General features: G+C 41.9%; 1 protein-coding gene across 3 annotated transcripts in view; it reads left to right on the forward strand.

Annotated features, from left to right (window-relative positions):
• Window positions 1–7,808: 7,808 nt before the first annotated feature.
• The window catches only part of PRR7 (proline rich 7, synaptic), a 154,090-nt gene continuing 137,926 nt past the window's right edge, over window positions 7,809–23,972 (forward strand). For 2 of the 3 annotated variants that reach the window (XM_073567361.1, XM_073567308.1), the window contains exon 1: window positions 7,809–8,335. The gene's annotated coding sequence lies outside the window, so the exon portion shown is untranslated. The remainder of the gene's footprint in view (window positions 8,336–23,972) is intronic. The other variant, XM_073567429.1, reaches the window with a different exon arrangement.

A 23,972-nucleotide genomic window follows, 5' to 3' on the forward strand; every position in this document is an offset into this window, starting at 1 on the left:
CATCCCCTCTGGCTGGGCTGCGCAGGACTCATGTTCAGCTCCTTCATTCACCCAGGCTTCCTTGTGAATGACTAACACACAATCAATATCACGAACAGTGATTGAACCCACCTGGCTCCCTTTTATAGAGGCTAACACCTGATTTGTAATTAAGTGCACATTAAACCAAAAACTTAGGTGCGATACCACTCACCACCACCGGGCAACTTAGAATGAAACACCACGTGTAATAATTCTAATGGCCACCGGGGGCAATCACATCACTTTGGCACCTAGCCAAAGGAAAAAAAGTTCACTTATCCATTTAAATCTGTCAGATCCACGCTGGATCATGACAGTACCCCTACAGCGGGGATGCCCAGATCCTGAGTTCACCCCACCACTACCTAACACTTCAGGTTAATGACAAACGCACCACTGGTATTGGCAATACATGTTCTGGAGGCACCACTCATCTCCACAGCGAAGACCTGGGAAACGAGTTTATGTATGTGTATGCTTAGTATGCGCAGGTAACACTTTGCAACACACTTCCACTGATGTTCTTTTTTTTTTTTGGTGGCCACCCATACACGCTCGTTCACACACAGGTCCGGACCTGAACGTTTATTGCAAACAATGGCGGATCTTAATAGGGGCGGATGGGGCGGTCGCCCCGGGCCCAAGGTTTTTTGGGGGCCCAGGGGCAGGGGCAGGGGCGGGCTGGGCCGGGTGGCAGAGAGGCAAATGCCACCCGGACCGCTCCCCCAGCACCTGTACAGGGCCGGCCGTGCCCTGTGCTGTGACGCCGCCGGCAGCAGACAGCCGCCCGCGTCACATTCTATGAGGGGCCGGGAGCTGTGCACGGCCGTCACCTTGACGGCTGCTCAGCTCCGGCTCCCTCCGGCTGTACTTCCGGGTCAGATGTCGGGCGTGCGCGATGACGTCATCGTGCACGCGCCGACATGTCCCGGAGGATGCTGAAAGCAGAGGCGCTGCTGGGGAGCGAGCCAGCTGTGAGGTAAGTATGGGGAACTTTTTTAATTTTTTTTTATTTATAAAATGAATTAAATGGGGGAGGGGGTGAGTGGGGGCTGTACACAATGAAGGGGGGGGTGACTGGGGCCTGTATATGATGACGGGGGGGGGTGACTGGGGGCTGTATATGATGAAGGGGGGTGAGTGGGGGCTGTATATGATGAAGGGGGGGTGACTGGGGGCTGTATATGATGAAGGGGGGGTGACTGGGGCCTGTATATGATGACGGAGGGTGACTGGGGGCTGTATATGATGACGGGGGGGTGACTGGGGGCTGTATATGATGAAGGGGGGTGACTGGGGTTGTACAGGATGAAGGGGGTGAGTGGGGGCTTCACAGGATGAAGGGGGATGAATGGGGGCTTCACATGATGAAGGGGGGTGAGTGGGGCTGCATATGATGAAGTGGGGGATAAGTGGGGCTGCACATGATGAAGTGGGGGATAAGGGGGACTGCACATGATGAATTATGGGGTAAGTGGGACTGCACATGATGAATTAAGGGGTAAGTGGGACTGCACATGATGAATTAAGGGGTAAGTGGGACTGCACATGATGAATTAAGGGGTAAGTGGGACTGCACATGATGAATTAAGGGGTAAGTGGGACTGCACATGATGAATTGGGGGTAAGGGGAACTGCACATGATGAATTAAGGGGTAAGTGGGACTGAACATGATGAATTGGGGGTAAGGGGGACTGCACATGATGAATTGGGGGTAAGGGGCACTGCACATGAAGTGGGGGTAAGGGGGACTGCACATGATGTGGGGGTAAAATTAACTGCACATGATGATGGGGGAGTGGGGCTGCACATGAAGTTGGGGGGGAAGGGGACTGCACATGATGAAATGGAAGGGGAGATAAGGGGCTGCAAATGATGAAGCGGCACTGCAGATGAAGTGAGTGGGTGATAGGGGACTGCAATGGATGAAGTAAGGGGACTTCAAATTAAAGTGGGGACATTAAAGTGGATCCCCTATGGCCAGGATCACGTTGGGCGATTTTGTGCGTATTGGCCGTAGGCCTACAGCTTATGTGCAACGTCTTTTTAGGCCATGTCCACACGTGGTGGAATGGTGGCGGGTTTTCCATATGGACCCGCAGCAAACCAAGTGCTGCGGTCCGTACGGCTGTCAATTCCCGCACGGGGACCGCAGCGCTCAGGTGGGAAGGGGGGTACAGGGGCCCAGGTTTTATGAACAGCCCCGGGCCCATAGTCCACTTAATCCGCCACTGATTGCAAACATTCGTTAGTCATAAATTTGGTGAACTCATTCTGGACTCGACAACAGAGGCATCCCCCTGCTGTCACCACACTCACTCTCCCGCCATTCACCAAGGGACACCACCCTCCAACCCTTTCACCATGAGATCTGCGCCTCCCAGGGTTGGTTAATGGCGAGAATTGAGATTTGTCCCTACTCCCCCGCAGCGCACCTGCTGCACACACCTGGAGGAGAAGGGGACAGGAATATGGAGGAAATATACACTCGCTGGTCGCCTCCACACGACCAGGAGGGGGCGGCTTCTTCAGTGGTATTGAAGATTTGGCGTGAGCCCCGCGGACTATCACCAGTCTGCATACTACAGGGACGTACCCCTTCACCTCGGGGAACCCCCGACAGCACCATGGGGATCACCAACTCCACCCACCTGTCTGGTTACGTACGCCTGTATGAACAAGTCCCGCTCCCCAGCAGCGACTCCAGGGGGCTTTTACCAAAGCCGCAGGGACATGGAGGAAAAATACACTCGCTGGTCGCCTTCCTCCACACGACCAGGAGGGGGCGGCTACTTCGGTGGTATAGAAGATTTGGCGTGAGCCCCGTGGACTATCACAGTCTGCTCACTACAGGGACATACCCCTTCACCTCGGGGAACCCCAGACAGCACCACGGGGATCACCAACTCCACCCACCTGTCTGGTTACGTCCGCCTTTATGAACAAGTCCCGCTCCCCAGCAGCGACTCTAGAGGGCTTTTACCAAAGCCGCAGGGACATGGAGGAAAATACACTCGCTGGTCGCCTTCCTCCACACGACCAGGAGGGGGCGGCTTCTTCAGTGGTACACAAGATTTGACGTGGGCCCTGCGGACTATCACCAGTCTGCTCACTACAGGGACGTACCCCTTCACCTCGGGGAACCCCAGACAGCACCATGGGGATCACCAACTCCACCCACCTGTCTGGTTACTTCCACCTGTATGAACAAGTCCCACTCCCCAGCAGCGACTCAAGGGGCTTTTGCCAGACCCGCAATTTGCCAAAGCCGCCATTTTGATTTGCTGGTTACCTGAGCAGAGGCCCCAGACCCTGATAACTGCTGCAGCGGCTCTAAACACCTTGCCGCTCCCCACTCACCTCAGTGAGGCCCGGCAGCAATTACTCAGCTGTCTCCACATGGCCAAAGCTCACCAGAAAAAAAAAGTAAGGTTGGTGATAATGTCACGGTCACGCGTGTCTGGACGCAGCGAGTACCGCAAGGCGAACCCATGTGACGCACGTGACCCTGGATACACTGCCTCCAGTGGGGCGAATTTAAATAATAAACACATGCAGCTGGATACACCGCCTCCAACTGGCGAATTTAGACATTACACCTATATAAGTCTGGAAACCGCGCCTCCAGTAAGGCGAATTTAAATAATAAGGGAAACCTGGGAAACATTAACAATGGTGGGCCCTGCGATAGGGAATAGGGAAGTGGAGACCTCCTGGGCTCCCCTGAGCCACTGTCCCTGCACTCCTAACGTTCCCTATGCCGGTTCCGCACCGGGCGCGCAACAGGAACCTAAAAACCCTAGCTCGCCCTGACCTAAACCCTCACTAGGGAATTGGTCGGTGCGGAAACTAATCCCACCACTGCACTAAAACACACATGAGGAAAGATGACAAAACAGGGGAAACACCACTTAGCTTTGCTCTGTTGCGTACGCTCCCAGCAACAGAGCCCACCACCTGCATGCATCTTCTCCTCCACCCGGATCCATCACCATAACTGGATCCTTCACCATAGTGCAGCCTTGGAGCAGAGTCCACCACCAGTTGCAGCTGTCCAGTAACAGAGTCCCAAAGATGAGTTCAGCTCCTGCCCAAAAAGTCAAGCATGCTTGAGTCCAGCTCTCAGCAATCAAGTCCCGCATGCTGAGTGCAACTCTCTCCATAGTCGTCACTCCACCAAGCCATGCAAGCACTTCCTGCCAACACCATAAACTGTGACTCCACCACGCTATGCCAGCCCTTCTTGCAGACCACCTAGCTGCCACTCATCCCCTCTGGCTGGGCTGCGCAGGACTCATGTTCAGCTCCTTCATTCACCGAGGCTTCCTTGTGAATGACTAACACACAATCAATATCACCAACAGTGATTGAACCCACCTGGCTCCCTTTTATAGAGCCTAACACCTGATTTGTAATTAAGTGCACATTAAACCAAAAACTAAGGTGCGATACCACTCACCACCACCGTGCAACTTAGAATGAAACACCACGTGTAATGATTCTAATGGCCACCGGGAGCAATCACATCACTTTGGCACCTAGCCAAAGGATAAAAAGTTCACTTATCCATTTAAATCTGTCAGATCCACGCTGGATCATGACACTCCTTCTCTACTCCCCCCTCATCTCTTCTTCCCACAACCGCATACAAGACTTCTCCCGTGCTTCCCCCATACTCTGGAACTCTCTGCCACAACACATCAGACTCTCACCAACAACGGAAACCTTCAAGAAGAACCTGAAGACCCACCTGTTCCGACAAGCCTACAGCCTGCAATGATCCTCAGTCTACTGAACCACCGCACAACCAGCTCTACCCTCTCCTAGTGTATCCTCACACATCCCTGTAGACTGTGAGCCCTCACGGGCAGGGTCCTCTCTCCTTCTGTACTTGTGTGTCCCTTGTCTTGCACATGTTTATTGTACTTGTCTATATTTCCCCTTTTCCCATGTAAAGCGCCATGGAATAAATGGCGCTATATAAATGTATAATAATAATAATAATAATAATAATAATAGTACAGGTGTGGGGTGAAGGTTTCCATGGTCTCAGAGGTGGTCCACTGTACTGGGGGATGTACATGGGGTGTCTGGGGAATAGTACAGGTGTGGGGTGAAGATTTCTATGGTCTCGGTGGTGGTCCTCTGTATTGGAGGATGTACAGGGATGTCCGGGGAATAGTACAGGTGTGGAGTGAAGGTTTCTATGGTCTCGGTGGTGGTCCACTGTATTGGAGGATGTACAGGGGTGTCCAGGGAAAAGTACAGGTGTGGGGCGAAGGTTTCTATGATCTCAGTGGTTGTCCACTGTATTGGAGGATGTACAAGGGGTGTCTGGGGAATAGTACAGGTGCGGGGTGAAGGTTTCTCTGGTCTCAGTGGTGGTCCACTGAATTGAAGGATGTACAGGGGTGTCCAGGGAATAGTACAGGTGTGGGGTGTAGGTTTGTAGGTCTCGGTGGTGGGTACTGGAGAATGTACAGGGGTGTCCGGGGAATAATACAGGTGTGGGGTGAAGGTTTCTATGGTCTTGGTGGTGGTCCACTGTATTGGAGAATGTACAGTGGTGTCCGGGGAATAGTACAGGTGTAGGGTGTAGGTTTTTTTGTGTACAGACAAATCCCCTTAAAATATGCAATTTATTACAATAGTCATGAAAAACACCTTCCCAGTGAAAAAATGACAAATGTCAAAAAATTGAAAAAGACCTAGTCTGAAGTGCTGGCTGCACAGCCCTGTACTAAGGCCTCGCTGATACCTTCCTGACTGTGGAGGTTGGCACCCTAATAGTACGATATTGGCGCCCCCACTCAACGAGGACTATCCCTCGCTTCCCTAGTGATCCCTGTTATCACAGAGGGGAAAACAATTTTCAGATAGGGCATTCTTATTTTTTCATCTCTGCACTATCTGAAAATTTTTCCTGCGGGGTGTAGGTTTCTATGGACTCGGTGGTGGTCCACTGTATTGAAGGATGTACAGGGGTGTCCGGGGAATAGTACAGGTGTGGCGTGTAGGTTTCTAGGTCTCGGTGGTGGTCCACTGTATTGGAGGATGTACAGGAGTGTCCGCAGAATAGTACAGGTGTGGGGTGAAGGTTTCTATGGTCTTGGTGGTGGTCCACTGTATTGGAGGATGTACAGGGGTGTCCAGAGAATAGTACAGGTGTGAGGTGAAGGTTTCTATGGTCTTGCTGGTGGTCCACTGTATTGGAGGATGTACAGGGGTGTCCAGGAAATAGTACAGGTGTGGGGCGAAGGTTTCTATGGTCTCAGTGGTGGTCCACTGTACTGGAGGTTGTACAGGGGTGTCTGGGGAATAGTACAGGTGTGGGGTGAAGGTTTCTACGGTCTCGGTGGTAGTCCACTGTATTGGAGGATGTACAGGGGTGTCCGGGGAATAGTACAGGTGTGGGGTGTAGGTTTCTATGGTCTCGGTGGTGGCCCACTGTATTGAAGGATGTACAGGGGTGTTCGGGGAATAGTACAGGTGTGGGGTGTAGGTTTCTAGGTCTCGGTGGTGGTCTACTGTATTGGAGGATGTACAGGGGTGTCCTGAGAATAGTACAGATGTGGGGTGAAGGTTTCTATGGTCTTGGTGGTGGCCTGCTGTATTGGAAGATGTACAGGGGGTGTCCGGAGAATAGTACAAGTGTGGGGTGAAGGTTTCTATGGTCTCGGTGGTGGTCCACTGTATTGAAGGACGTACAGGGGTGTCTGGGGAATAGTACAGGTGTGGGGTGAAGGTTTCTATGGTCTCGGTGGTTGTCCACTGTATTGGAGGATGTACAGGGGTGACAGGCGAATAGTACAGGTGTGTGGTGAATGTTTCTATGGTCTCAGAGGTGGTCCACTGTACTGGGAGATGTACAAGGGGTGTTCGGGGAATAGTTCAGGTGTGGTGTGAAGGTTTCTATGGTCTCGGTGGTGGTCCACTGTATTGACGGATGTACAGGGGTGTCCGGGGAATAGTACAGTAGTGGGGTGAAGGTTTCTATGGTCTCGGTGGTGGTCCACTGTACTGGGGGATGTACATGGGGTGTCTGGGGAATAGTACAGGTGTGGGGTGAACGTTTCTATGGTCTCAGTGGTGGTCCACTGTATTGGAGGATGTACAGGGGTGTCTGGGGAATAGAACAGGTATGGGGTAAAGGTTTCTATGGTCTCAGTGGTGGTCCGCTGTATTGGAGGATGTACAGGGGTGTCTGGGGAATAGAACAGGTATGGGGTAAAGGTTTCTATGGTCTCAGTGGTGGTCCGCTGTATTGGAGGATGTACAGGGGTGTCCGGGGAATAGAACAGGTGTGGGCTGAAGGCGCGTAAGTGTAATGTGGAGTACACACACCTGAGGACACTCCCAGCATGCCCGCAGCTACAGGCCTTCAGGGCATGCTGGGACTTCTTGTCCACCCTCTTGGCTCACGGTTGGAATTGCCACATAATGGGTCTCAGCCATGAGTAATGAATGTGCAGCCGTTCTAGGGGCAGGAGGAAATGTACGGTGCTTAGCACTGTGCCCACACACAAGCCTGATGACACATGAGGCGGGCATTGCAGGGCCTGGGTACCCTGGGCTACATGGCATGCAGCAGGAGCTCCCTGGGTATCGCCATGGGATTAACCCTGTGAGTGCAGTAACGGCATGCACTCTCCCCTCAACACCCCCGACCGCCTGCCACAGTGTGCTGTCTGCGAGCGTCGTGATTTCCTGCTTACTCTGTTACCATGACAACAACAGCTAGCAGTGTAATGAATAGGAATCCGGCGACACATGCCAGCACATTCAGTGCACGTGTGCCGCACATAGAGGGGCACTACACCCCCGGGCACTGCCCCCCTTACCTCCGCGCAGGGAGAGAAGGGAACCCAGCACTGGGGACACAGACAGTTCATCCCCTCCCTCTGGGGGAAAAGGGAACCCTGCGTATGACAGGGACACATAGCGGCAATATGGGGGAGGGGACAGCAGCCAGACGGAGCTAGGTACTGGCCATGGCAGGTGCAGGCTGAGGAGAAGCAGGGAATCCTCCGCTCCCCAGACACCCCCAGGTGCCCCCTGCCCACAGCTGGGGGAGGACATCACAGCAAGGTGCAAGCACCACACACAGGGGCTGCAGACAAGAGGCAGCCTCACATGCACAGCAGCCAACTCTGGGGGAGGGAGATGTAGGCAGGAGGAAGACAGACTGTCAGCTCAGTGTACCAGGCGACAAAAGGCTGCCACCATCCCGTCTGCCTGTCTCCTGCCACCAGAAGGCTGCCTGCCAGCCCAGGTACCAGGGAGGGGCGACCGGAGAAGGGGGCACGGGAGCAGGTGAGTGGGGTCTGTGTGCCAGGCACTGCATGGGGATGGAAGGGGCTGCAGCTCTCCATGGATATAGCCAGCTGGGCCAGTACATGCCAGTGTATATAGCCAGTGTGTATATATAGCCAGTGTGTATATAGTCAGTGTGTATATAGTCAGTGTGTATATATAGCCAGTGTGTATATAGCCAGTATGTATATAGTCAGTATGTATATAGTCAGTATGTATATAACCAGTGTGTATATAGCCAGTATGTATATAGTCAGTATGTATATAGTCAGTATATATATAGTCAGTATGTATATAGTCACTATGTATATAGTCAGTATGTATATAGCCAGTATGTATATAGCCAGTGTGTATATAGCCAGTATGTATATAGTCAGTATGTATATAGTCAGTATGTATATAGTCAGTATGTATATAGTCAGTGTGTATATAGTCAGTATGTATATAGTCAGTGTGTATATAGTCAGTGTGTATATAGTCAGTATGTATATAGTCAGTGTGTATATAGTCAGTATGTATATAGTCAGTGTGTATATAGTCAGTATGTATATAGTCAGTATGTATATAGTCAGTATGTATATAGTCAGTATGTATATAGTCAGTGTGTATATAGTCAGTATGTATATAGTCAGTGTGTATATAGTCAGTATGTATATAGTCAGTGTGTATATAGTCAGTGTGTATATAGTCAGTATGTATATAGTCAGTGTGTATATAGTCAGTATGTATATAGTCAGTGTGTATATAGTCAGTATGTATATAGTCAGTATGTATATAGCCAGTATGTATATAGTCAGTATGTATATAGTCAGTGTGTATATAGTCAGTATGTATATAGCCAGTGTGTATATAGTCAGTATGTATATAGTCAGTGTGTATATAGTCAGTATGTATATAGTCAGTATGTATATAGTCAGTATGTATATAGTCAGTATGTATATAGTCAGTGTGTATATAGTCAGTATGTATATAGCCAGTGTGTATATAGTCAGTATGTATATAGCCAGTATGTATATAGCCAGTGTGTATATAGTCAGTGTGTATATAGTCAGTATGTATATAGTCAGTATGTATATATTCAGTGTGTATATATAGCCAGTGTGTATATAGTCAGTGTGTATATAGTCAGTATGTATATAGTCAGTGTATATATAGTCAGTATGTATATATAGCCAGTGTGTATATAGTCAGTATGTATATAGTCAGTATGTATATAGCCAGTGTGTATATAGTCAGTGTGTATATAGTCAGTGTATATATAGTCAGTATGTATATAGCCAGTGTGTATATATTCAGTGTGTATATAGTCAGTATGTATATATAGCCAGTATGTATATATAGCCAGTGTGTAAATAGTCAGTGTGTATATAGCCAGTGTGTATATAGTCAGTATGTATATAGTCAGTGTGTATATAGTCAGTATGTATATAGTCAGTGTGTATATAGTCAGTATGTATATAGCCAGTGTGTATATAGTCAGTATGTATATAGTCAGTATGTATATATAGCCAGTATGTATATATAGCCAGTGTGTAAATAGTCAGTGTGTATATAGCCAGTGTGTATATAGTCAGTATGTATATATAGCCAGTATGTATATATAGCCAGTGTGTAAATAGCCAGTATGTATATAGCCAGTGTGTATATAGTCAGTGTGTATATAGTCAGTATGTATATAGTCAGTATGTATATAGTCAGTATGTATATAGTCAGTGTGTATATAGTCAGTGTGTATATAGTCAGTGTATATATAGTCAGTATGTATATAGTCAGTATGTATATAGTCAGTGTGTATATAGTCAGTATGTATATAGTCAGTATGTATATAGTCAGTGTGTATATAGCCAGTGTGTATATAGTCAGTGTGTATATAGTCAGTATGTATATAGTCAGTATGCATATAGTCAGTGTGTATATAGTCAGTGTGTATATAGTCAGTATGTATATAGTCAGTATGTATATAGTCAGTATGTATATAGTCAGTGTGTATATAGTCAGTGTGTATATAGTCAGTATGTATATAGTCAGTGTGTATATAGCCAGTGTGTATATAGTCAGTGTGTATATAGTCAGTATGTATATAGTCAGTATGCATATAGTCAGTGTGTATATAGTCAGTGTGTATATAGTCAGTATGTATATAGTCAGTATGTATATAGTCAGTATGTATATAGTCAGTGTGTATATAGTCAGTGTGTATATAGTCAGTGTATATATAGTCAGTATGTATATAGTCAGTATGTATATAGTCAGTGTGTATATAGTCAGTGTATATATAGTCAGTATGTATATAGCCAGTGTGTATATAGTCAGTATGTATATAGTCAGTATGTATATATAGCCAGTATGTATATATAGCCAGTGTGTAAATAGTCAGTGTGTATATAGCCAGTGTGTATATAGTCAGTATGTATATAGCCAGTGTATATAGCCAGTATGTATATAGTCAGTGTGTATATAGTCAGTATGTATATAGTCAGTATGTATATAGTCAGTATGCATATAGTCAGTGTGTATATAGTCAGTGTGTATATAGTCAGTATGTATATAGTCAGTATGTATATAGTCAGTATGTATATAGTCAGTGTGTATATAGTCAGTGTGTATATAGTCAGTGTATATAGCCAGTGTGTATATAGTCAGTGTGTATATAGTCAGTATGTATATAGTCAGTATGCATATAGTCAGTATGCATATAGTCAGTGTGTATATAGTCAGTGTGTATATAGTCAGTGTGTATATAGTCAGTATGTATATAGTCAGTATGTATATAGTCAGTGTGTATATAGTCAGTGTGTATATAGTCAGTGTATATATAGTCAGTATGTATATAGTCAGTATGTATATAGTCAGTGTGTATATAGTCAGTATGTATATATTCAGTGTGTATATAGCCAGTGTGTATATAGTCAGTGTGTATATAGTCAGTGTGTATATAGTCAGTGTGTATATAGTCAGTATGTATATAGCCAGTATGTATATAGTCAGTGTGTATATAGTCAGTGTGTATATAGTCAGTGTATATATAGTCAGTATGTATATAGTCAGTATGTATATAGTCAGTATGTATATAGCCAGTATGTATATAGTCAGTGTGTATATAGTCAGTGTGTATATATAGCCAGTGTGTATATAGTCAGTGTGTATATAGTCAGTATGTATATAGTCAGTATGTATATAGTCAGTATGTATATAGCCAGTGTGTATATAGTCAGTATGTATATAGTCAGTATGTATATAGCCAGTATGTATATAGTCAGTGTGTATATAGTCAGTATGTATATAGTCAGTATGTATATAGCCAGTATGTATATAGTCAGTGTGTATATAGTCAGTGTATATATAGTCAGTGTGTATATAGCCAGTGTGTATATAGTCAGTGTATATATAGTCAGTATGTATATAGCCAGTGTGTATATAGTCAGTGTGTATATAGTCAGTGTGTATATAGTCAGTGTGTATATAGTCAGTGTATATATAGTCAGTATGTATATAGCCAGTGTGTATATAGCCAGTGTGTATATAGCCAGTATGTATATAGTCAGTATGTATATAGCCAGTATGTATATAGTCAGTGTGTATATAGTCAGTGTATATATAGTCAGTATGTATATAGCCAGTATGTATATAGTCAGTATGTATATAGTCAGTATGTATATAGTCAGTATGTATATAGCCAATATGTATATAGCCAGTATGTATATAGTCAGTGTGTATATAGTCAGTGTGTATATAGTCAGTGTGTATATAGTCAGTGTGTATATAGTCAGTATGTATATAGTCAGTATGTATATAGCCAGTGTGTATATAGTCAGTGTGTATATATAGCCAGTGTGTATATAGTCAGTATGTATATAGCCAGTGTGTATATAGTCAGTATGTATATAGTCAGTGTGTATATAGTCAGTATGTATATAGTCAGTATGTATATAGTCAGTATGTATATAGCCAGTGTGTATATAGTCAGTGTGTATATAGCCAGTGTGTATATATAGCCAGTGTGTATATAGCCAGTATGTATATAGTCAGTATGTATATATAGTCAGTATGTATATAGTCAGTGTGTATATATAGCCAGTATGTATATATAGCCAGTATGTATATAGTCAGTGTGTATATAGTCAGTATGTATATAGCCAGTATGTATATAGTCAGTATGTATATAGTCAGTATGTATATAGCCAATATGTATATAGCCAGTATGTATATAGTCAGTGTGTATATAGTCAGTATGTATATAGTCAGTGTGTATATAGTCAGTGTGTATATAGTCAGTGTGTATATAGTCAGTATGTATATAGCCAGTATGTATATGTTCAGTGTGTATATAGCCAGTGTGTATATAGTCAGTGTGTATATAGCCAGTGTGTATATAGTCAGTATGTATATAGTCAGTGTGTATATAGTCAGTGTGTATATAGTCAGTATGTATATAGCCAGTATGTATATATTCAGTGTGTATATAGCCAGTGTGTATATAGTCAGTGTGTATATAGCCAGTGTGTATATAGCCAGTGTGTATATAGTCAGTGTGTATATAGCCAGTATGTATATAGTCAGTATGTATATAGCCAGTATGTATATAGTCAGTATGTATATAGCCAGTATGTATATATTCAGTGTGTATATAGCCAGTGTGTATATATAGCCAGTGTGTATATAGTCAGTATGTATATAGTCAGTATGTATATATAGTCAGTATGTATATATTCAGTGTGTATATATAGCCAGTGTGTATATAGTCAGTATGTATATAGCCAGTATGTATATATTCAATGTGTATATATAGCCAGTGTGTATATAGCCAGTGTGTACATATAGCCAGTGTGTATATAGTCAGTGTGTATATAGTCAGTATGTATATATAGTCAGTATGTATATAGCCAGTATGTATATAGCCAGTGTGTATATATAGCCAGTGTGTATATAGCCAGTGTGTATATAGCCAGTGTGTATATAGTCAGTGTGTATATAGTCAGTATGTATATATAGCCAGTATGTATATATTCAGTGTGTATATATAGCCAGTGTGTATATAGTCAGTGTGTATATAGTCAGTATGTATATAGTCAGTATGTATATAGCCAGTATGTATATATTCAGTGTGTATATATAGCCAGTGTGTATATAGTCAGTATGTATATAGCCAGTGTGTATATAGTCAGTGTGTATATAGCCAGTATGTATATAGCCAGTGTGTATATAGTCAGTATGTATATAGCCAGTGTGTATATAGCCAGTGTGTATATATAGCCAGTGTGTATATAGCCAGTGTGTATATAGTCAGTGTGTATATAGCCAGTGTGTATATAGCCAGTGTGTATATATAGCCAGTGTGTATATAGCCAGTGTGTATATAGTCAGTATGTATATATAGTCAGTATGTATATAGCCAGTGTGTATATAGTCAGTGTGTATATAGCCAGTGTGTATATAGTCAGTATGTATATATAGCCAGTGTGTATATAGCCAGTGTGTATATAGCCAGTGTGTATATAGTCAGTGTGTATATAGCCAGTGTGTATATAGTCAGTATGTATATAGTCAGTGTGTATATAGTCAGTATGTATATAGTCAGTATGTACAGTATATAGCCAGTATGTATATATTCAGTGTGTATATAGCCAGTGTGTATATAGTCAGTGTGTATATAGCCAGTGTGTATATAGCCAGTGTGTATATAGTCAGTGTGTATATAGCCAGTATGTATATAGTCAGTATGTATATAGCCAGTATGTATATAGTCAGTATGTATATAGTCAGTATGTATATAGTCAGTATGTATATAGCCAGTATGTATATATTCAGTGTGTATATAGCCAGTGTGTATATATAGTCAGTGTGTATATAGTCAGTATGTATATATAGTCAGTATGTATATATAGTCAGTATGTATATATTCAGTGTGTATATATAGCCAGTGTGTATATAGTCAGTATGTATATAGCCAGTATGTATATATTCAATGTGTATATATAGCCAGTGTGTATATAGCCAGTGTGTACATATAGCCAGTGTGTATATAGTCAGTGTGTATATAGTCAGTATGTATATATAGTCAGTATGTATATAGCCAGTATGTATATAGCCAGTGTGTATATATAGCCAGTGTGTATATAGCAAGAATGTATATAGCCAGTGTGTATATAGCCAGTGTGTATATAGTCAGTGTGTATATAGTCAGTATGTATATATAGCCAGTATGTATATATTCAGTGTGTATATATAGCCAGTGTGTATATAGTCAGTGTGTATATAGTCAGTATGTATATAGTCAGTATGTATATAGCCAGTATGTATATATTCAGTGTGTATATATAGCCAGTGTGTATATAGTCAGTGTGTATATAGTCAGTATGTATATAGCCAGTGTGTATATAGTCAGTGTGTATATAGCCAGTATGTATATAGCCAGTGTGTATATAGTCAGTATGTATATAGCCAGTGTGTATATAGCCAGTGTGTATATATAGCCAGTGTGTATATAGCCAGTGTGTATATAGTCAGTGTGTATATAGCCAGTGTGTATATAGCCAGTGTGTATATATAGCCAGTGTGTATATAGCCAGTGTGTATATAGTCAGTATGTATATATAGTCAGTATGTATATAGCCAGTGTGTATATAGTCAGTGTGTATATAGCCAGTGTGTATATAGTCAGTGTGTATATAGCCAGTGTGTATATAGTCAGTATGTATATATAGCCAGTGTGTATATAGCCAGTGTGTATATATAGCCAGTGTGTATATAGCCAGTGTGTATATAGTCAGTGTGTATATAGCCAGTGTGTATGTAGCCAGTGTGTATATATAGCCAGTGTGTATATAGCCAGTGTGTATATAGTCAGTATGTATATATAGTCAGTATGTATATAGCCAGTGTGTATATAGTCAGTGTGTATATAGCCAGTGTGTATATAGTCAGTGTGTATATAGCCAGTGTGTATATAGCCAGTGTGTATATATAGCCAGTGTGTATATAGCCAGTGTGTATATAGTCAGTATGTATATATAGTCAGTATGTATATAGCCAGTGTGTATATAGTCAGTGTGTATATAGCCAGTGTGTATATAGCCAGTGTGTATATAGTCAGTGTGTATATAGCCAGTGTGTATATAGTCAGTATGTATATAGCCAGTGTGTATATAGCCAATATGTATATAGTCAGTGTGTATATAGCCAGTATGTATATAGCCAGTGTGTATATAGCCAGTGTGTATATAGTCAGTATGTATATAGCCAGTGTGTATATAGCCAGTGTGTATATATAGCCAGTGTGTATATAGCCAGTGTGTATATAGTCAGTATGTATATATAGTCAGTATGTATATAGCCAGTGTGTATATAGTCAGTGTGTATATAGCCAGTGTGTATATAGTCAGTGTGTATATAGCCAGTGTGTATATAGTCAGTATGTATATAGCCAGTGTGTATATAGCCAATATGTATATAGTCAGTGTGTATATAGCCAGTATGTATATAGCCAGTGTGTATATAGCCAGTGTGTATATAGTCAGTATGTATATAGCCAGTGTGTATATAGCCAGTGTGTATATATAGCCAGTGTGTATATAGCCAGTGTGTATATAGCCAGTGTATATATAGCCAGTGTGTATATAGCCAGTGTGTATATAGTCAGTATGTATATATAGTCAGTATGTATATAGCCAGTGTGTATATAGCCAGTGTGTATATAGCCAGTATGTATATATAGCCAGTGTGTATATAGCCAGTGTGTATATAGCCAGTGTGTATATAGCCAGTGTGTATATAGCCTGTGTGTATATAGCCAGTATGTATATAGCCAGTATGTATATAGCCAATATGTATATAGCCAGTGTGTATATAGTCAGTGTGTATATAGTCAGTATGTATATAGTCAGTGTGTATATAGCCAGTGTGTATATAGTCAGTATGTATATATAGCCAGTGTGTATATAGCCAGTGTGTATATATAGCCAGTGTGTATATAGCCAGTATGTATATAGTCAGTGTGTATATAGCCAGTGTGTATATAGTCAGTATGTATATAGCCAGTGTATATAGCCAGTATGTATATAGCCAGTGTGTATATAGCCAGTGTGTATATAGTCAGTATGTATATAGCCAGTGTGTATATAGTCAGTGTGTATATATAGCCAGTGTGTATATAGTCAGTATGTATATAGCCAGTGTGTATATCGCCAGTGTGTATATAGTCAGTATGTATATAGCCAGTGTGTATATAGTCAGTGTGTATATATAGCCAGTGTGTATATAGTCAGTGTGTATATATAGCCAGTGTGTATATAGTCAGTATGTATATAGCCAGTGTGTATATAGTCAGTGTGTATATATAGCCAGTGTGTATATAGTCAGTGTGTATATAGTCAGTATGTATATAGCCAGTGTATATAGCCAGTGTGTATATAGTCAGTGTGTATATATAGCCAGTGTGTATATAGTCAGTATGTATATAGCCAGTGTGTATATAGTCAGTGTGTATATATAGCCAGTGTGTATATAGTCAGTGTGTATATAGTCAGTATGTATATAGTCAGTATGTATATAGCCAGTGTGTATATAGTCAGTGTGTATATAACCAGTGTGTATATAGTCAGTATGTATATAGTCAGTATGTATATAGTCAGTATGTATATAGCCAGTGTGTATATAGTCAGTGTGTATATATAGCCAGTGTGTATATAGTCAGTATGTATATAGTCAGTATGTATATAGCCAGTGTGTATAGTCAGTATGTATATAGCCAGTGTGTATATAGTCAGTGTGTATATATAGCCAGTGTGTATATAGCCAGTGTGTATATAGTCAGTGTGTATATATAGCCAGTGTGTATATAGTCAGTGTGTATATATAGCCAGTGTGTATATAGCCAATATGTATATAGCCAGTGTGTATATAGTCAGTGTATATATAGCCAGTGTGTATATAGTCAGTATGTATATAGTCAGTATGTATATAGCCAGTGTATATATAGCCAGTGTGTATATAGCCAATATGTATATAGCCAGTGTGTATATAGTCAGTGTATATATAGCCAGTGTGTATATAGTCAGTATGTATATAGTCAGTGTGTATATAGCCAGTGTATATATAGCCAGTGTGTATATAGTCAGTATGTATATAGTCAGTATGTATATAGCCAGTGTGTATATAGTCAGTGTGTATATATAGCCAGTGTGTATATAGCCACTGTGTATATAGCCAGTGTGTATATAGCCAGTGTGTATATAGCCAGTGTGTATATAGTCAGTATGTATATAGCCAGTGTGTATATAGCCAGTGTGTATATATAGCCAGTGTGTATATAGCCAGTGTGTATATAGTCAGTATGTATATAGTCAGTGTGTATATAGCCAGTGTGTATATAGTCAGTGTGTATATATAGCCAGTGTGTATATAGCCACTGTGTATATAGCCAGTGTGTATATGGTCAGTGTGTATATAGTCAGTATGTATATAGCCAGTGTGTATATAGCCAATATGTATATAGCCAGTGTGTATATAGTCAGTGTGTATATAGCCAGAATGTATATAGCCAATATGTATATAGCCAGTGTGTATATAGCCAGTGTGTATATATAGCCAGTGTGTATATAGTCAGTATGTATATAGCCAGTGTGTATATAGCCAGAATGTATATAGCCAGTGTGTATATAGCCAGTGTGTATATAGTCAGTGTGTATATAGCCAGAATGTATATAGCCAATATGTATATAGCCAGTGTGTATATAGCCAGTGTGTATATAGTCAGTATGTATATAGCCAGTGTGTATATAGCCAGTGTGTATATAGCCAGTGTGTATATATAGCCAGTGTGTATATAGCCAGTGTGTATATATAGCCAGTGTGTATATAGTCAGTATGTATATAGTCAGTGTGTATATAGCCAGTGTGTATATAGTCAGTGTGTATATATAGCCAGTGTGTATATAGCCACTGTGTATATAGCCAGTGTGTATATGGTCAGTGTGTATATAGTCAGTATGTATATAGCCAGTGTGTATATAGCCAATATGTATATAGCCAGTGTGTATATAGTCAGTGTGTATATAGCCAGAATGTATATAGCCAATATGTATATAGCCAGTGTGTATATAGTCAGTGTGTATATAGCCAGTGTGTATATAGTCAGTGTGTATATAGCCAGTGTGTATATAGCCAGTGTGTATATAGCCAGAATGTATATAGCCAATATGTATATAGCCAGTGTGTATATAGTCAGTGTGTATATAGCCAGTGTGTATATAGTCAGTATGTATATAGCCAGTGTGTATATAGCCAGAATGTATATAGCCAGTGTGTATATAGCCAGTGTGTATATAGTCAGTGTGTATATAGCCAATATGTATATAGCCAGTGTGTATATAGCCAGTGTGTATATAGTCAGTATGTATATAGCCAGTGTGTATATAGCCAGTGTGTATATAGCCAGTGTGTATATATAGCCAGTGTGTTTATAGCCAGTGTGTATATATAGCCAGTGTGTATATAGCCAGTGTGTATATAGTCAGTGTGTATATATAGCCAGTGTGTATATAGCCACTGTGTATATAGCCAGTGTGTATATGGTCAGTGTGTATATAGTCAGTATGTATATAGCCAGTGTGTATATAGCCAATATGTATATAGCCAGTGTGTATATAGTCAGTGTGTATATAGCCAGAATGTATATAGCCAATATGTATATAGCCAGTGTGTATATAGTCAGTGTGTATATAGCCAGTGTGTATATAGTCAGTGTGTATATAGCCAGTGTGTATATAGCCAGTGTGTATATAGTCAGTGTGTATATAGCCAGAATGTATATAGCCAATATGTATATAGCCAGTGTGTATATAGTCAGTGTGTATATAGCCAGTATGTATATAGCCAATATGTATATAGCCAGTGTGTATATAGTCAGTGTGTATATAGCCAGTATGTATAGAGCCACTATGTATATAGCCAATATGTATATAGTCAGTGTGTATATAGCCAATGTGTATATAGTGAGTGTGTACATAGCCAGTATGTATATAGCCAATATGTATATAGCCAATATGTATATAGCCAGTGTGTATATAGCCAGTATGTATATAGTCAGTGTGTATATAGCCAGTATGTATATAGCCAATATGTATATAGCCAGTGTGTATATAGCCAGTATGTATATAGTCAGTGTGTATATAGCCAATATGTATATAGCCAGTATGTATATAACCACTATGTATATAGCCAGTGTGTATATCGTCAATATGTATATAACCAGTGTGTATATAGCCAATATGTATATAGCCAGTATGTATATCACCAATATGTATATAGCCAGTGTGTATATAGCCAGTATGTATATAGCCAGTGTATATATAGTCACTATGTATATAGCCAGTGTTTATATAGCCAGTGTGCATATAGCCAGTGTGTATATAGCCAATATGTGTATCGCCAGTGTGTATATAGCCAGTATGTATATAGCCAGTGTATATATAGTCACTATGTATATAGCCAGTGTGCATATAGCCAGTATGTATATAGCCAGTATGTGTATCGCCAGTGTGTATATAGCCAGTATGTATATAGCCAGTGTGTATATAGCCAGTATGTATATAGCCAATATGTATATAGCCAGTGTGTATATAGTCAGTGTGTATATAGCCAGTATGTATATAGCCAATATGTATATAGCCAGTGTGTATATAGTCAGTGTGTATATAGCCAGTATGTATAGAGCCACTATGTATATAGCCAATATGTATATAGTCAGTGTGTATATAGCCAATGTGTATATAGTGAGTGTGTACATAGCCAGTATGTATATAGCCAATATGTATATAGCCAATATGTATATAGCCAGTGTGTATATAGCCAGTATGTATATAGTCAGTGTGTATATAGCCAGTATGTATATAGCCAATATGTATATAGCCAGTGTGTATATAGCCAGTATGTATATAGTCAGTGTGTATATAGCCAATATGTATATAGCCAGTATGTATATAACCACTATGTATATAGCCAGTGTGTATATAGCCAGTATGTATATAGTCAGTGTGTATATAGCCAGTATGTATAGAGCCACTGTGTATATAGTCAGTATGTATATAGCCAATATGTATATAGTCAGTATGTATATAGCCAATATGTATATAGCCAGTATGTATATAACCGGGACCGGGAAAACTGTTCAACAGCATCCTGAACAAGAGGATCCTCAGTTTCCTCACCGAGCACAACGTCCTCAGCAAGAGCCAAGCAGGGTTCATGCCAAACCACCGCACTACTGACCACATCTACACCCTGCACAGCCTCATTCAGAGCCACGTCCACAATACAAAGAACGGGAAGATATACGCCTGTTTCGTGGACTTTAAAAAGGCCTTTGATTCGGTGTGGCACCCAGGCTTATTCCTGAAACTGCTGGAGAGCGGAATAGGAGGAAAGACCTATGATGTTATCAAAAGCTCCTACACCGAGAACCTCTGCAGTGTGAGTGTGAACGGCAGAAGAACGGCTTATTTCCAGCAGAGCCGGGGAGTCAGACAAGGCTGCAGCCTAAGCCCAACGCTCTTCAACATTTACATCAATGAGCTGGCTACCGCTCTGGAATCTTCCACAGCACCAGGTCTCACCCTCCACGACGTGCAGGTGAAATTCCTGCTGTATGCAGATGACTTGCTGCTTCTGTCACCAACCGAGAAAGGCCTCCAAGACAACCTGAAAATCTTAGAGAAATTCAGCTCCACCTGGGCTCTACCGGTCAACCTATAGAAAACCAACATCATGGTGTTCCAGAAGAGAAAGAGAAAATCAGACCAGCACCCTTCATTTATCCTCAACAACTGCGCCCTTACAGGAACGGACAAATATACCTATCTGGGCCTAGAGATTCACCGATCAGGGAGCTTCAAACAAGCCATAGAGACCCTGAAAGACAAGGCATGCAAAACCTTCTATGCCATCCGAAGGAAACTCTACCATCTAAAGCCACCAGTGAGGGTCTGGTTAAAAATCTTCGATTCTATCATCGCCCCAATCCTCCTGTATGGCAGCGAAGTCTGGGGTCCTCACACCTACCCAGACTGGTCAAGGTGGGATTCAAGCCCAACAGAAATATTCCACCTGGAATTCTGCAAGCACCTTCTCCAAGTCCATCGGAGCACCTCCAACAGTACTTGCCGGGCCGAGCTGGGCAGATTCCCTCTACACCTAATGGTTCTAAAGAGGGCACTGTCATTCCGGGCTCACCTACGTAGGAGCAATCCAAGCTCCCATCACCATAAAGCCCTGACACATGTAGGGGAAACAGAAAAACCAGGACCCTCGGAACAGCTCACCCAAACCCAACCTGACCAGAAAACCAATCACAACAACCTGACAAAAGCCGGAATCAGGAAGATGGTAGACGAAGGCCAGGAGAGGTACGTAAGTGACTGGAAGAACGACATCATCAGCTCACAGAAACTGACCATGTACCAGAGTCTACAGAGAGACTACAGACTGGCTCCATACCTGGAGAAACTCCAGGACCCCAAAGACCGCAAGATCCTGAGCCGGTATAGACTCAGTGCCCACAGTCTGGCCATCGAATCCGGCCGACACAGGCAGAGCCACAAGCCCAGGGAGGAAAGACTGTGCCAACACTGTGACCAGGAGGCCCTGGAGGATGAGACCCACTTCCTGCTACACTGCTCCAAGTACTCAGCAGTGAGGGACACTCACATCAGGAGACTCTCACATCTATTCCCGGATTTCACCACCATGAAGGAGGAAGAGAAAACATACATCCTGCTGGGGGAAGAAGAGAGAGCAGTGGAGATAGCAGCACAATATGTGAGCGAATGTCATAGACTGCGAGAAAGAGAACTATGATATGCCATGGACTTCTATGGCACCCACCCTGGATATGCCCCAATCCCCCATCCACCTTCCCTATGCCATGGACTTCTATAGCCTCATCCTGGATCTGCCCCATCCACCTTTCCTACAGCCCCTTCCCAACATCCCTACAGTCCCTATCCCTATTCCCTTCTGTACACCTGCTTTGGCAAAACTAATGTGTATTTAGTCCTGCCAATAAAGCTTCTTTGAATCTTGAATCTTGAATCTATAACCACTATGTATATAGCCAGTGTGTATATAGCCAGTATGTATATAGTCAGTGTGTATATAGCCAGTATGTATATAGCCACTATGTATATAGCCAGTGTGTATATAGCCAGTGTATATATAGCCAATATGTATATAGCCAGTGTGTATATAGTCACTATGTATATAGCCAGTATGTATATAGTCAGTATGTATGTAGTCACTATGTATATAGCCAATATGTATATAGTCAGTATGTATATAGCCAGTATGTATATAGCCAGTGTGTATATAGCCAGTGTGTATATAGCCAATATGTATATAGCCAATATGTATATAGCCACTATGTATATAGCCAGTGTGTATATAGCCAGTGTGTATATAGTCAGTGTGTATATAGCCAATACAGTCATATGTAAAAGTTTGGGCACCCCTATTGATGTTAACCTTTTTTCTTTATAACAATTTTGGTTTTTGCAACAGGTATTTCAGTTTCATATGTCTAATAACTGATGGACTCAGGGGAAGGATACAAAAAGTTGTCTCAGAGATTTAACCAGTCAGTTTCCACTGTGAGGAACATAGTAAGGAAATGGAAGAACACAGGTACAGTTCTTGTTACGCCCAGAAGTGGCAGGCCAAGAAAAATATCAGAAAGGCAGAGAAGAAGAATGGTGAGAACAGTCAAGGACAATCCACAGACCACCTCCAAAGACCTGCAGCATCATCTTGCTGTAGATGGTGTCACTGTGCATCGGTCAACAACGCCTTTTTGTATGACCAAACAACTCAATCTTTGTTTCATCAGTTCACAGGACCTTCTTCCAAAATGTAACTGGCTTGTCCAAATGTGCTTTTGCATACCTCAGGAGACTCTGTTTGTGGCGTGCTTGCAGAAACGGCTTCTTTCGCATCACTCTCCCATACAGCTTCTCCTTGTGCAAAGTGCGTTGTATTGTTGACCGATGCACAGTGACACCATCTGCAGCAAGATGATGCTGCAGGTCTTTGGAGGTGATCTGTGGATTGTCCTTGACTGTTCTCACCACTCTTCTTCTCTGCCTTTCTGATATTTTTCTTGACCTGCCACTTCTGGGCTTAACAAGAACTGTACCTGTGTTCTTCCATTTCCTTACTATGTTCCTCACAGTGGAAACTGAGACAACTTTTTGTATCCTTCCCCTGAAAAGCTATGTTGAATAATCTTGGTTTTCAGATCATTTGAGAGTTGTTTTGAGGAGCCCATGATGCCACTCTTCATAGGAGAATCAAATAGGAGAACTACTTGCAAGTGGCCACTTTAAATACCTTTTCTCATGATTTGATATACCTGGCTATGAAGTTCAAAGCTCAATGAGGTTACAAAACCAATTTAGTGCTTCAGAAAGTCAGTAAAAAGTAGTTAGGAGTGTTCAAATCAAGAAAATGATAAGGGTGCCCATACTTTTGCACCGGTCAAATTTTGTTTAAATGCAGATTGCACATTTTCTGTTAGTACAATAAACCTCATTTGAATCCAGAAATATAACTGAGTCCATCAGTTATTAGATATATGAAACTGAAATACCTG

Source organism: Dendrobates tinctorius, unplaced genomic scaffold (assembly GCF_039654945.1).
Source record: "Dendrobates tinctorius isolate UK_male_01 unplaced genomic scaffold, ASM3965494v1 ptg000001l, whole genome shotgun sequence".
NCBI classification, from domain to species: domain Eukaryota; kingdom Metazoa; phylum Chordata; class Amphibia; order Anura; family Dendrobatidae; genus Dendrobates; species Dendrobates tinctorius.